This window comes from Myotis daubentonii, chromosome 1 (genome assembly GCF_963259705.1).
Source record: "Myotis daubentonii chromosome 1, mMyoDau2.1, whole genome shotgun sequence".
In the NCBI taxonomy this organism is placed as follows: domain Eukaryota; kingdom Metazoa; phylum Chordata; class Mammalia; order Chiroptera; family Vespertilionidae; genus Myotis; species Myotis daubentonii.
Genome location: NC_081840.1, coordinates 138,710,843 through 138,722,226, shown reverse-complemented (window position 1 = coordinate 138,722,226; position 11,384 = coordinate 138,710,843). Strand labels below are relative to the sequence as shown.

The 11,384-nt window shown below is 43.5% G+C and overlaps 1 pseudogene; it reads left to right on the top strand.

Annotated features, from left to right (window-relative positions):
- Positions 1-9,050: 9,050 nt before the first annotated feature.
- LOC132235491 (N-acylglucosamine 2-epimerase-like) overlaps positions 9,051-11,384 on the top strand; it is a 134,062-nt pseudogene continuing 131,728 nt past the window's right edge.

Genomic DNA, 11,384 nt, shown 5'->3' with positions numbered 1-11,384 from the left:
TCTGCTCTATTACTTTGATTCAGTTCTCAACTGATGAAAACTCAGGCATTAAACAGGAGTGTTACTTTATCCACCAACTTGAATCCCAAACCCCAAGCTGAGGGATGTTCAGAAACTTGTGTAGGGTCATGCAGCTAGAAAGAGATGGATCAGAAATTAATCCAGCCTGTCTACACAGCCAGGGTTCTTCCACTTTTTCACTCCAGAACTTCTATCAGTGATGACAAATTCTCAAATATTGTCGAGGACTTTGAGAAGCTAATGTGTGTGCTTATGAAACACAAGTCATAGCATCAAAGCTAAGCTGCAATTCACGCTCTAAATTCTTTTAAAAACATAGAAAATTATTAAGCAAACTGGAAAAGATCAGAGACAGTCATGATAATACTAAGCCTGGCAAAATTCAGGGTGAAGATGGGGTGGGATGGGGGAGAGAACTTAGCATGTATACTTCCCTTAATATGTTTATAATTCATTGCATGTCTTCCCATTGGAGAGAGGCTCCAGCAATGTTTTTTCACTGTGCCTCCCTAGCCCAGGGCCTGGCTCTAGCTTAATGATTATTTGATGAATGGACACATGCCTGTGTATCTGGAGGAGAAGGAAGAGCTTGGGAATCATCATCCTTTATAAGCTATCTCTTCTTTTCCTTCTGCTTTTGCTGCCATGGAAGCTCTTCCTCCCCCTCTTATTTCTCTTCCTCTCCTTTCTCCTCCTCCATTTCTAAGTAATTTAAACATTTGGGGTGGGGGCAAAATTGGAATATTTCACTTAAAAATATTTTCAGTGTCAAGTCAGGATAGTGGGAAAAACATATTAAGTTTCTAGATCTCTGAGAATAATGCTATTTTGACCATCAGACTTTTAAAATTTCCTTTTCTCTAAGTAAATCTACTTTTTAAAATGTTTACATATAAAGACTATTTCTCAATTCTTTGTTTTCTATTTTTTTCTCATAGCAGTGAACTTCATACCCTACTTTAGTATCATTTGAAAATTGCAATAATGTCCTTCCATTCACACCCAATCTATACTAATAAAGGAGTAATGTGCTAATTAGACTGGGAGACCTTCCAGAGACCTTCCGGACATCCTTCTGGACAAAGCTGGGGGCTTGGCTGGCCTGCAAACTGCCCCCAAACGGCCCTCAGCCCCTCACCCAAGCCGACCAAGCCCCCCAGCAGGGACCCTCACCCTGATGGGGGTGTGGCCAGCCTGCAAATGGCCATCAGCCCCTCACTGAGGTTGACCATGCTCCCCAGCAGGGACCCTCACCCCAATGGGAACATGGCCAGCCTGCAAACGGCCATCAGCCCCTTGCCCAGGCCCACTCTGCCCCGAGCAGGACCCTCATCTTGATGGGGGCATGGCCAGCCTGCAAACTGCCCCAGGCCCCTCACCCAGTCCAGCCCTGCCCCCAAAGGGGACCCCCACCCTGATCCACGACCCCCTTCAGGGAAGACCAGCCAGCCCCCACCCATGCACCAGACCTCTATCTATATTAATAAAAGAGTAATATGCTAATTAGACCATACATCCTTCCAGACAAAGCCATGGTGGCAGGGCCAAGGCAGAGGCAGTTAGGGGTGATCAGGGCAGCAAAGGAGAGCAGTTAGGGAAATCAGGCTGGCAGGGGAGAACAGTTAGGGGGATCAGGCCAGCAGGGGAGAGCAGTTAAGGGGATCAGGCCAGCAGGGGAGAGCAGTTAGGGGGATGAGGCCGGGACGCAGGTGAGTGGTTAGGAGCCAGTGGTCCCGGATTGCGAGAGGGATGTTCGACTGCTGGTTTAGGCCCAATCCCATATTAGAGAGGGTGCAGGCCAGGATGAGGGACACCCCCCCTCCTGTGCACAAATTTCGTGCACCAAGCTTCTAGTAGAGTCATAAGACTGAGCTAATCACTGAGGCACTGTCCACTGTATTCATCTACAGCATTTCTCTTTTCATTACACGTTACTTTTCATTACAAAAACTTTTACATTTCATGGACTAGGAAAAAAATGGGAGGGATTTGGAGTCAGGAAGCAAAGGTATGGTCTCAGTTTGCTATGGCCTCATGTGTGACTTGGAACTATTTCCTGAAGCTCTCCATTTTCAAATGCCTTCATCCATGATATGGGAGCATGGATAAGATAACACTTAAGGTTGCTGTCTTCTAAAACACTTCGATTCTGCCACTGATCTCTGTCCTAATTTTGTCACAAAATTTGTCTAAATATACAAATCTTGCAAAATACAAGTATTAATCTTATATTTTCTTCTTATGCAGAAGCTTCAAAATTCACTTGCACACCTCAGGTTCATGATAAGAATTTTTCATTCATTCTTTGCTAATTCTGGTACTTATAGTCTCCTTTGATCAGTGTCCAAGATTTTCAGCTTTCCTTTGGTCACTTTTAAAAGTACATAAAGGTATGTGTATTAGCCTTCTAGTGCTGCTATAACACATTACCACAAATTTAGATTAAAACAACACAAACTTATTCTTTTACAAGTTGCAGAGTTCAGAAGTCCAAAATCAATTTAACTGGGTTACAGTCAAGGTTTCAGCAGGTCTGGTTTATTCTGAAAGTTCTGAGGAGGGGAGCTGCTACTCTGCCTTCTTTAGCTTTTATTGGTCACTTGTATCCCTTGACTTGTGTCCCCTTCCTTCATCTTCAAAGCACATCACTTCTTCTCTGCTTCGTCATCACATTCTCTCAGTAGTCAGACAGGTCTCCATGTTACTGGATCCCTGAGATTATACTGAGAAAGGAACTGTTATAATGCTAATCATGCAGGCTGTAACTATTCTTATGGTTTGTTTTCAACTTGCTATGGACAAAATTGTGGTCAAGAAATTTTAGTTTTTTAAAATGTTCTTTTATGTCTTTTTTTCTGGGTAAGGTTTCACTATTCCTGTGTTACACAGTGAACCTTACTCTTCAAAGTTCTTGGTAGGAGCTGAATGGATGGATACCTGTGTCCCCCTCTGATTTATAGGTTGAAATTCCAACCCCCCAGGTGATGGTATTAGGAAATGTGGCCTTTGGGGGTGATTAGGTCCTGAGGGCACAGTTTTGATGAATAGGATTAGTGCCCTCATAAAAGCCGGAGAATACTCCCTTGCCCCTCTGCCATGTGAAGAAACAAAAGGAAGAGAGCAATCTGAAACCCAGACGAGGGCTCTCAGAACAGTAAACAATAAATTCTCTTTTTTATAAGCCACCAACTGTATGATATCAATTTTTGTTTTAGCAGCCTGGATTATGACATCTTCATTTTTGCAGTTATGCCCTTAGTTCTAGCCAAGTTTTCCTTTCCTTATGCTGGCACATTCCTCAGCAAAATTCTCTATATTAGCCTCCCATTACTCTTTGAGTCTTTATATCCATTGAACTCTAATGTTCTCATTTCTTGGTACACACAATCACAACTCGGTAAATAACCAAGTTTTGCTAATAATAATTTGCTCTATGAACCAAGTAATCCGGCACCTGTTCTGAAAAGGTAATGGGCACTTTTCTGCAAGCTTCTCCCTTCTCTGAGCATCCTCCCAGAAGAAAATAACTGGACTGTGCAAAGACTATGTTAAGCACCCATCTCAAAGCACCGCATGCACATTCTAACCAGGGTCTATTTGAGTTTTCTGGAAATTGGATTCTGATTTCCCTGGCAACGTTTAAGAGATATCCTTGCACTGCACATGAAACATCTGTATAAGAGCAGATAAGCAATACTATATCAACCATGCGAGAAGGAAAAGACAACAATGTGCCGGAATCTCAAACGAAATCTCTCAAGCAGACGAAGGCAGGAGAAACCAAAATGCTTTCCCTGATAGAATCTGCTCACTGGATCAGAAAACAGGGCCATGAGGAGCCTGCAGTTGTTTGTTTTGGGCTCCAGCTGCAGTAAAGGAGTGTTCTGTCTTTCTGACCCAACCCCTTAGAGACATTATTCATTTTCTGTTCAGCATAGAAACCCCACCACATGTACTTCCCCAGAGACAAGTGTGCCAGTTGTTGAAATGGTCCTATTTAAAGATGAAAGTAATGCTTTGTCTTTAAAATGCTTATAAAGTGAAACTGGTTCACATAACTGTAGAACTTCTATTAGAGCTGTCAGATGACCAGACCATCCTGGGATAGAAAAGTCCCTGTAAGTGACTGTTTAAAAAAAAAAAAAGCCAGATAAACACCTCTCAGAATGTGGCAGAGGAATTTAAGTGACAAACTGGGGAATGGGACAGGGAATTAGTCTTAATGTCCTCAAAGGTTCTAGCAAACTTGATATTTAATAATTTACAGGCACAGATAACTGTAAGGCAGTTATCTAGCTTCTTGGGTTCATTTGCTCCCAGTGCCTAGGAAAGTGCCTGAGCACTTAGTATGTGTGAATAAATGTTTGTAAAATGAATGAGTGAACCTGTATAGCCATAGCCTATTAGACATTTGGGGGGAGGGGGGTTGTAGCCAAGGTAAGCAAATGAATTTTTCAGACTGTGACTCTAATTTCAAACATACATTGCTAACACTTGGAATTTGGCACATTCCTGGTTCAGGACTCTGAGATTACTATTCAATGAGATAAACCCAAATAGTCCCAAACCAATAACAATAAACACCAAGTAGTGGAATGGGGGTGAGAAGATCATTTCTATTTCTCTCAGCATGACAAACTGACAATGAGTCATTTGCCTCAGTTACTGATGCCACCTGGCCCTGACACCCTACTCCTCAGAGACCTGCCTTTAACCACTATATGCATGCTGAAGACCTACCTGTATGGCTGCCTTCTAATCAGGCTCAGGTATACCCAGCTCTGATTCCATAGCAATCCCAATGGTACAAAGACAACTGTCCTGATGTGCTCTCAGCAAACGTGCTGAGGACTACTTTTGTGGGGAGTGAGGATGGGGGTGGGAGATGCTATTGTTGCCACAGACTACATTCTTCTTTAAATTCTTAAAGATCACAAAACTACCACTTTATATGGAATGCAACATTACTTGTGCTCCATCCAGTTTTGGGAGCATCTGGACTTTGCTATTTTTGTCCTGAGCAGGTTTTGGTGGCAGCCTGATGGTGGCAGCAGGTCTGTGATGAAGCCGGGGCTCAGAGGAGCCTTCCTGCTGAAGCAACGGTGGGAATGTGTCATTCCCAATGGATCTCATCGGTGACCCAGCACTGCACCAGGCCCCGTGGGAAGGTTATCATGGCTTAAAACAGCTTCTGAAAAGAACCGGCAAAGGGTCAGTTATGCTACATTATTATGATGAGATCCATTTGCCACTGCTTGTTTTTCCATTTACTTTTCACATAGATGAGATGAGCACATTTTTCATTGGCCTTCTGGGTTTATTTCTCTAAAAACTGTGATAAAAAATATGTTGCCTCTCAATTAAAAACAGAATCCTATCTAAAAATATTTAAGCTAACACTGGTCTAGCTCATTCTATACACACGTACATTGACACAGATATACAGGATACACACTAAGAACTTAAAACAGAGTAGTCAGGTGATAAACTCTCACCAGAGGCATGATAGAGCACAGGCCCCTCCCAGTTTTAGACAATGGAATCTATTTCCTCACCCTCTCTTGCTGATCATAGTTGGGATGAGTTTTGGGAGCAGGAACCAGAAATCATTTGTCATGACAGCTGTTTGGACAGTTGGGGAGAGCCCTGTGCTGCCTCCTTGGGACTCGCTTGCTGGTTCTTTTTCGCTGACTTTTCATATTGGCTATGACAGACAAGCTCTGGGAATTAACATCTCCCAGCTAAAACACAGTCACTTTCCACTCACACAGCCAGGGCCCCTGGTTCCAGATCTTTGATTTGTTACTTAATCCTGCTGCCTCTCTCTCCGCACAGCTTTCAAACGCACCTGTCCCCTGCCTTCACCCCACAGCTGTCCACAATCTCCATGTCTTACTTTTACTGCCCTCTTTTGATCAGATTGTAGGTTTGCTGCCAAGTACAGATGGTCTCTGACTTACGATGGTTTGACTTCATAATGGTGTGAAAGCACGAGGCATTTGTACTTTAAATTTTTATCCTTTCCTGGGCCAGTGAAACTCTCGTGATGCTGGGCAGCAGCAGTCAGCCATAACTCCCAGGCATCCACACATCATGAGGGCAAACAACTGATACTCTACAGTGTACAGTGTTGCCCGCATTTTTTGGATATTGTGTCTTGTGTTTTCATATTCCCAACATGTCAACAAAATGTCCATCTATGTTTCTTCTGGTGTGAAGAGAACAGCAATTATTCTTGAAATGAAACTTAAGATAATTGCCCAACTGTAGGCTCATGAAGGTAGCATCTTTAAGGTAAGCTAGGCTAAGCTATGATATTTGGTAGGTTAAGGGTATCAAGTGCATTTTTGACTTACAATATTTTCAACTTACAATAGGTTTATTAAACTAACCCCATCGTAAGTTGAGGAGCGTCTGTGCTCACAGGAGGGGCACTCTGAGGATGTCAGGATAGGAGTGTCCCCTGACCTGGAAGCTCCACTGCCCTGCCTAGAGATTGGGCTGAAATCACAGTGGATCCTTTTTGGTGAGTAACAGTAATTTTGGAAACTGAAAATCAGCAAGACTTCCATTCTGCATATTGAATCAATTTAGGGTCTCTGTGCAATGCTGTCTTTATCTGTTTTTTCCTCCACTATTTCCATAGCTGCCACAGTGTCATTAACACACTAAAATAAACTGGAAGTATGACGTAAAATGTTCAAACATTAAAATTTGGGGCCCAACTGATATGCATATATTCTACCCAATAAGAAGAAAGATGGAACAAAGATGTTATGCTGAACATTTCAAATTCCAGCTTGTCAGAATATGGTTCTAAGCTTTATGTATAAGAAACCCTTTGGTCACCATTTTAGTAATAAAAGAAAGTACTTTTATACTGAGCATTTGAATGATACAAATCTTCATTTTAATCTAGCTCAAAAGCATTAAGTAAACAAGTGGCTGCACTATGAGATAATGCTACCTCTAGTTGAAGCTTATATACTAGTAAAGTGGTGTTAGTGCTCAACGAAGAAGTGACAAACCTTGCCCCGTGGGATGTTGGAGCATTCAGGGGAGGGACCGTCTGAGCCTGGTTGGGTCAGAACTGCTCATAGCCAAAGAGGAAGGCAAAGGATGAACAAGCATTAATTAAAATTCCCTTAAACCCAGCACTTAAATGAAGTTTAATAGATACATTCTGTGTCATTACTGTGAATCTAGACAACTGAAAGTTCAACTCATCCTCACTGGACATGAGTTTATCTAATAAGATACTTTTAGATGAACTTTTTCATTAGGATGGGGCAAGTACACAATCTGACACAGTAACCTGGACTGTGGTACATGAAATCAGAAGCAGAATATTTTCAAATGACAGCATAGAATGTCGATAACTGGCATATAGTAATGCGCGTAAACTCCTCCATGGCACTGGTATTCTACATTGCCCTAAGTCTCCCTTCTGTCCCAGTATACACTGGGCTTTTAAATGAATCTCCATCCCTACATCTTCCATTTCCTACCTCCCTCCCTCAAGTTAGTTAATGACAGCACCTTCTCTCTGACAAAGAAAGCAGGTCCATCTAGGACAGTGATGATGAACCTTTTGAGTCAGCATTTTGAAAAACCATAACTTAACTCTGATGCCGTGTCACATATAGAAATTTTTTGATATTTGCAACCATAGTAAAACAAAGACTTATATTTTTTATGTTTATTTTATATATTTAAATGCCATTTAACAAAGAAAAATCAACCAAAAAAATGAGTTCGTGTGTCACCTCTGACACGCATGTCATAGGTTCGCCATCACTGATTCTAGGAGATGGCCTTGAGCGTCCCACTGTCAGATCTACAAAATGTACTTCCTCGCTGCCCAATTCACCCTCCTGGGTCTGGTCCTTGGCCCTGCTTTCTGACCAATCTTTTCCTTTCTATCTTCTTGGTCTCCCACTCCATCTCTAGAGGTGTTTTCCCAACAGCTCATTTTAAAATAAATCTTTTGTTTTGGAATAATTATTAGATTTTGGGGAAAGTTGCAAAAATAGTACAGATTTCCCACATACCCTTCACCCAGCTTCATTTCATGTTAACATCTTACATGCTCATATTACATTTGCCAAAACTAAGGAACCAACATTGGCATGTTACTATTGACTTAACTCCAAACTTTATTTTAATTTCACCACTTTTCCCCTCACCTCCACTTTTTCTGTTTCTAATAGCATTTTAAATATCCAACTCTCTACAGTATCAGAAACAAACAATAAAAAGCCCCACAAATCCATTCCTTGTCCATCACAGATAAACTTTATATCTCAGCCCCCAGCAGCAGCTCAGATGGCCTCTGCCCAAGTTGTTGATGACTCATCTATTTCTAAATCCTAGGGCCACTTCCTCTGCAGCATTGACCATTTTCCCTAGTTTCTGTGCAGTTTCACTTTCCTGCTTTTCATCTTATCTTCCAGCTATTTCTTTTTCTTACTCCTTCCTTCCCTCTCCTCCTTACCCCTCCCCACCGCTTCTCATCTTAATCTCTTGTAAGGTTCTCCTTCTCCTGCTTTCCCTTCAGTGCTAGTTATTTCTGATCTGTAAATTCTTTTCTTCTCACTCAAGATATTTTTTCTGAGAGATCTTACGTAATTCTTCAATTAATAAGTAGATCGAATGACTCAAACCCTACATCTACTCCTCAAATCTCCCTTGAGCATCACACATCAGAGCATATTACAGATGTCTCAGGCTCCCTCCCAGGGCACCTTAAGCCCAGCTCGGCTGCTTCAACTCTCTGCTCCATCCTGTGTCCCCACCCCACTGCCCCCTCTTACTGTGCCATGCCTTCTCCCGCCATCGGTTGAAAGTTTGGATTGCACCTAAGTGGCTGTCACACATTACCATACAGGCAGCTCCCCAGGCAATTATTTCCTCCTTTTTTGAAAGCAAGATTCATCCTAGACTTTAAGCACAGAGGGTATCACAGATATTCCCACTGTCCTGTGACCAAAGTCACGGTGAGGGAGGATGAATTATGGTGGCATCTGATTATGGCCAGAGTCATGGTGGCTGAGTGTGAGCTGACATCAGGACTTTGTACCAAGATGGAGGAAAAGATGGAAGTGTGTAGACTGGTGACTGGCCTCAGATGTGTCCCTGTCACACCCTCAGGTAAGCCCCCTTTCTAAGTTGCATTCCACCTTTAAGGAGTTTTCCTCCATCTGGAAGGGTCTTCCCTACTGGGAAGCTTAGCCAAGGCCCACACATCCTTAAACCTTGGCCACGTGTCCTCTTCCTAGGGCAGTCTTGCCTGAGCCATCAGACTAGGTTGGGCCCTCTCTCCTCATTTAACACTCCTAGGTTAGTGTGTCCCAGGCCTCCACTGGTGCAAGGACTGTGCCTGTGTTGACTGCCACACCCCCAGCACCTAAGAAGTGTCTGACTCTGAGGTTTTCATGAATGTTGGGTAAGTGAAGGGCTGAATGGTGCACACAAGTTGGTCAGTTATGCTTTCGTGTGCGAGGACAGCCGATCAAAGGAGTGGGAATCAGTTCCCTGTTAATTCTAGCCCCCAAAGATGCTTCTTCATTTGACTATATGCCTCCCTCCCTAGTGTATACAGGCAGAATTAGAAAAGGGATAGGAGAAATAATATTTTTATTAGTCTATTTGAAGAGCTTGGCTGATTACTTTTTCTCTCTCAGAGTCTATATCAAGCAAGAGTGCCAACACTATTTTGGAAGCAGGAATTTCCCTGGCAGCCTGCCTCATGCTCCACCAACCCAGGACTTTTCAATGGCCTCAGGGTGCCCACCACCACCACCACCACCACCACCAATTACTCTCCATTCCAGCCCCTGGTCCTCTAATTAAATACCTCTTCCCACTCTCCTCTTCCCAGTCACTTTCATTCAAAAAGCACCTCCAGACCCCTATGCAAGTTCCTAAGGCAAGGTGTGGGGGCAGAAGTAATGCTGGAGCAGGGGAAATCCTCCTTTTCTGTTTTTAGGAACAGAAAAGCATCAGGTTACACACACACACACACACACACACAACACACACACACACACATACACACACACACCCCAGTACAGTGGAGCTCTGCTAGTCTTCCTTGCCAAAGTAAACTCATGTACTTGATAGAATGTCTGTTCTCTGGGCATGATTCAGGATGACAACTCCTTTGTCTGCCCCACAGTGAAGGCGGCTAATGCAGAGCCTTCAGGGGAGTTCTTCTCAGTAAAAAGAAGGTCTCCATTAGGACTCTGGCTGGCTGTAACAAGTCATTGTAACGCACAGGCTCTTAGGAAAAGACAGTTACAAAGGATGACCTTTGTGCCTAAGGATAAATGAATGAAAATCACATTGCTTTGGCTTTGCCCTGCTGGCCAGACTGTGTTGGACGCTCTACAGACAACTCAGAGCAGAAAGTGACCTCTGCGGAAAACACCAGTGAGACCGGCCAACACAGGCTAAGACTGTCGCGTATTTTCAGAGGACAATGGAGTGGCACTTAGGTGGTTGGCATTCCCAGTTTCCTCTTGCTGCCAGTGTCTAAATGCCGGCTCTGTATTTATGCCACTCTTGCCCTGCTTCTCAAATTCCTTCCAGTGGAACATGTATTGCATGCCTCCAATCACGTAGAAAGGCAAGTGACTTATTTTATTATGCACTGTCTTAAATTTGTTCTTAGAGCCTCTCAATGGTTCTTACTGGTTCTGTGAGACCTTCTTTAATAGACCACCTTAAATGCTCAGAACCTGAGGCCTCATTCACTAGGAACCATCACCTCTATGTCATTGTGGGTCAATGTTACCTCCCTCAAGGACAATGGTACTTAAAGCTCCCTTCAAAACTAAGGTGGGGGTTTAGTCTTTGTCAATAAAGTCCACAGCACCAATGAGCAGGTAAATAGGGGAGGAACCACACCTCCTAGTAGCAGGAAAGTGGCTGCCTCCCAGGATGATGATTCAGAGGCAGAGTGGAGGGTTTAATTCAGGGGTGGGCAAACTTTTTGACTCGAGGGCCACAGTGGGTTCTTAAACTGGACTCAGAAGAAGGAGCTGCGGCTGTGTTCCCCGATGTTGCCATGTTAACACTGCTGCTGGTGAAGGAGCGGAGGGGAGAGCAAGAGAACCCTCCGCTCTTTCGGCTCCGCGGGCCAGATAGAACAGCCGAATGGGCCAGATCCGGCCCGCGGGCCATAGTTTGCCCACGGCTGGTTAATTTGTGTCCGTCCTGCCTTTTGTTCACCATTATTAGAAGCAGTCAATGCTCTCCCAGCTTAACTCATAACTACATAGAGCCCAGTGGTCTGACAAAGCAGTCTCATCCCAGTTGTTCACTAACTTCAAAGCACTGCTCTACACAAAAATCAGAACTGA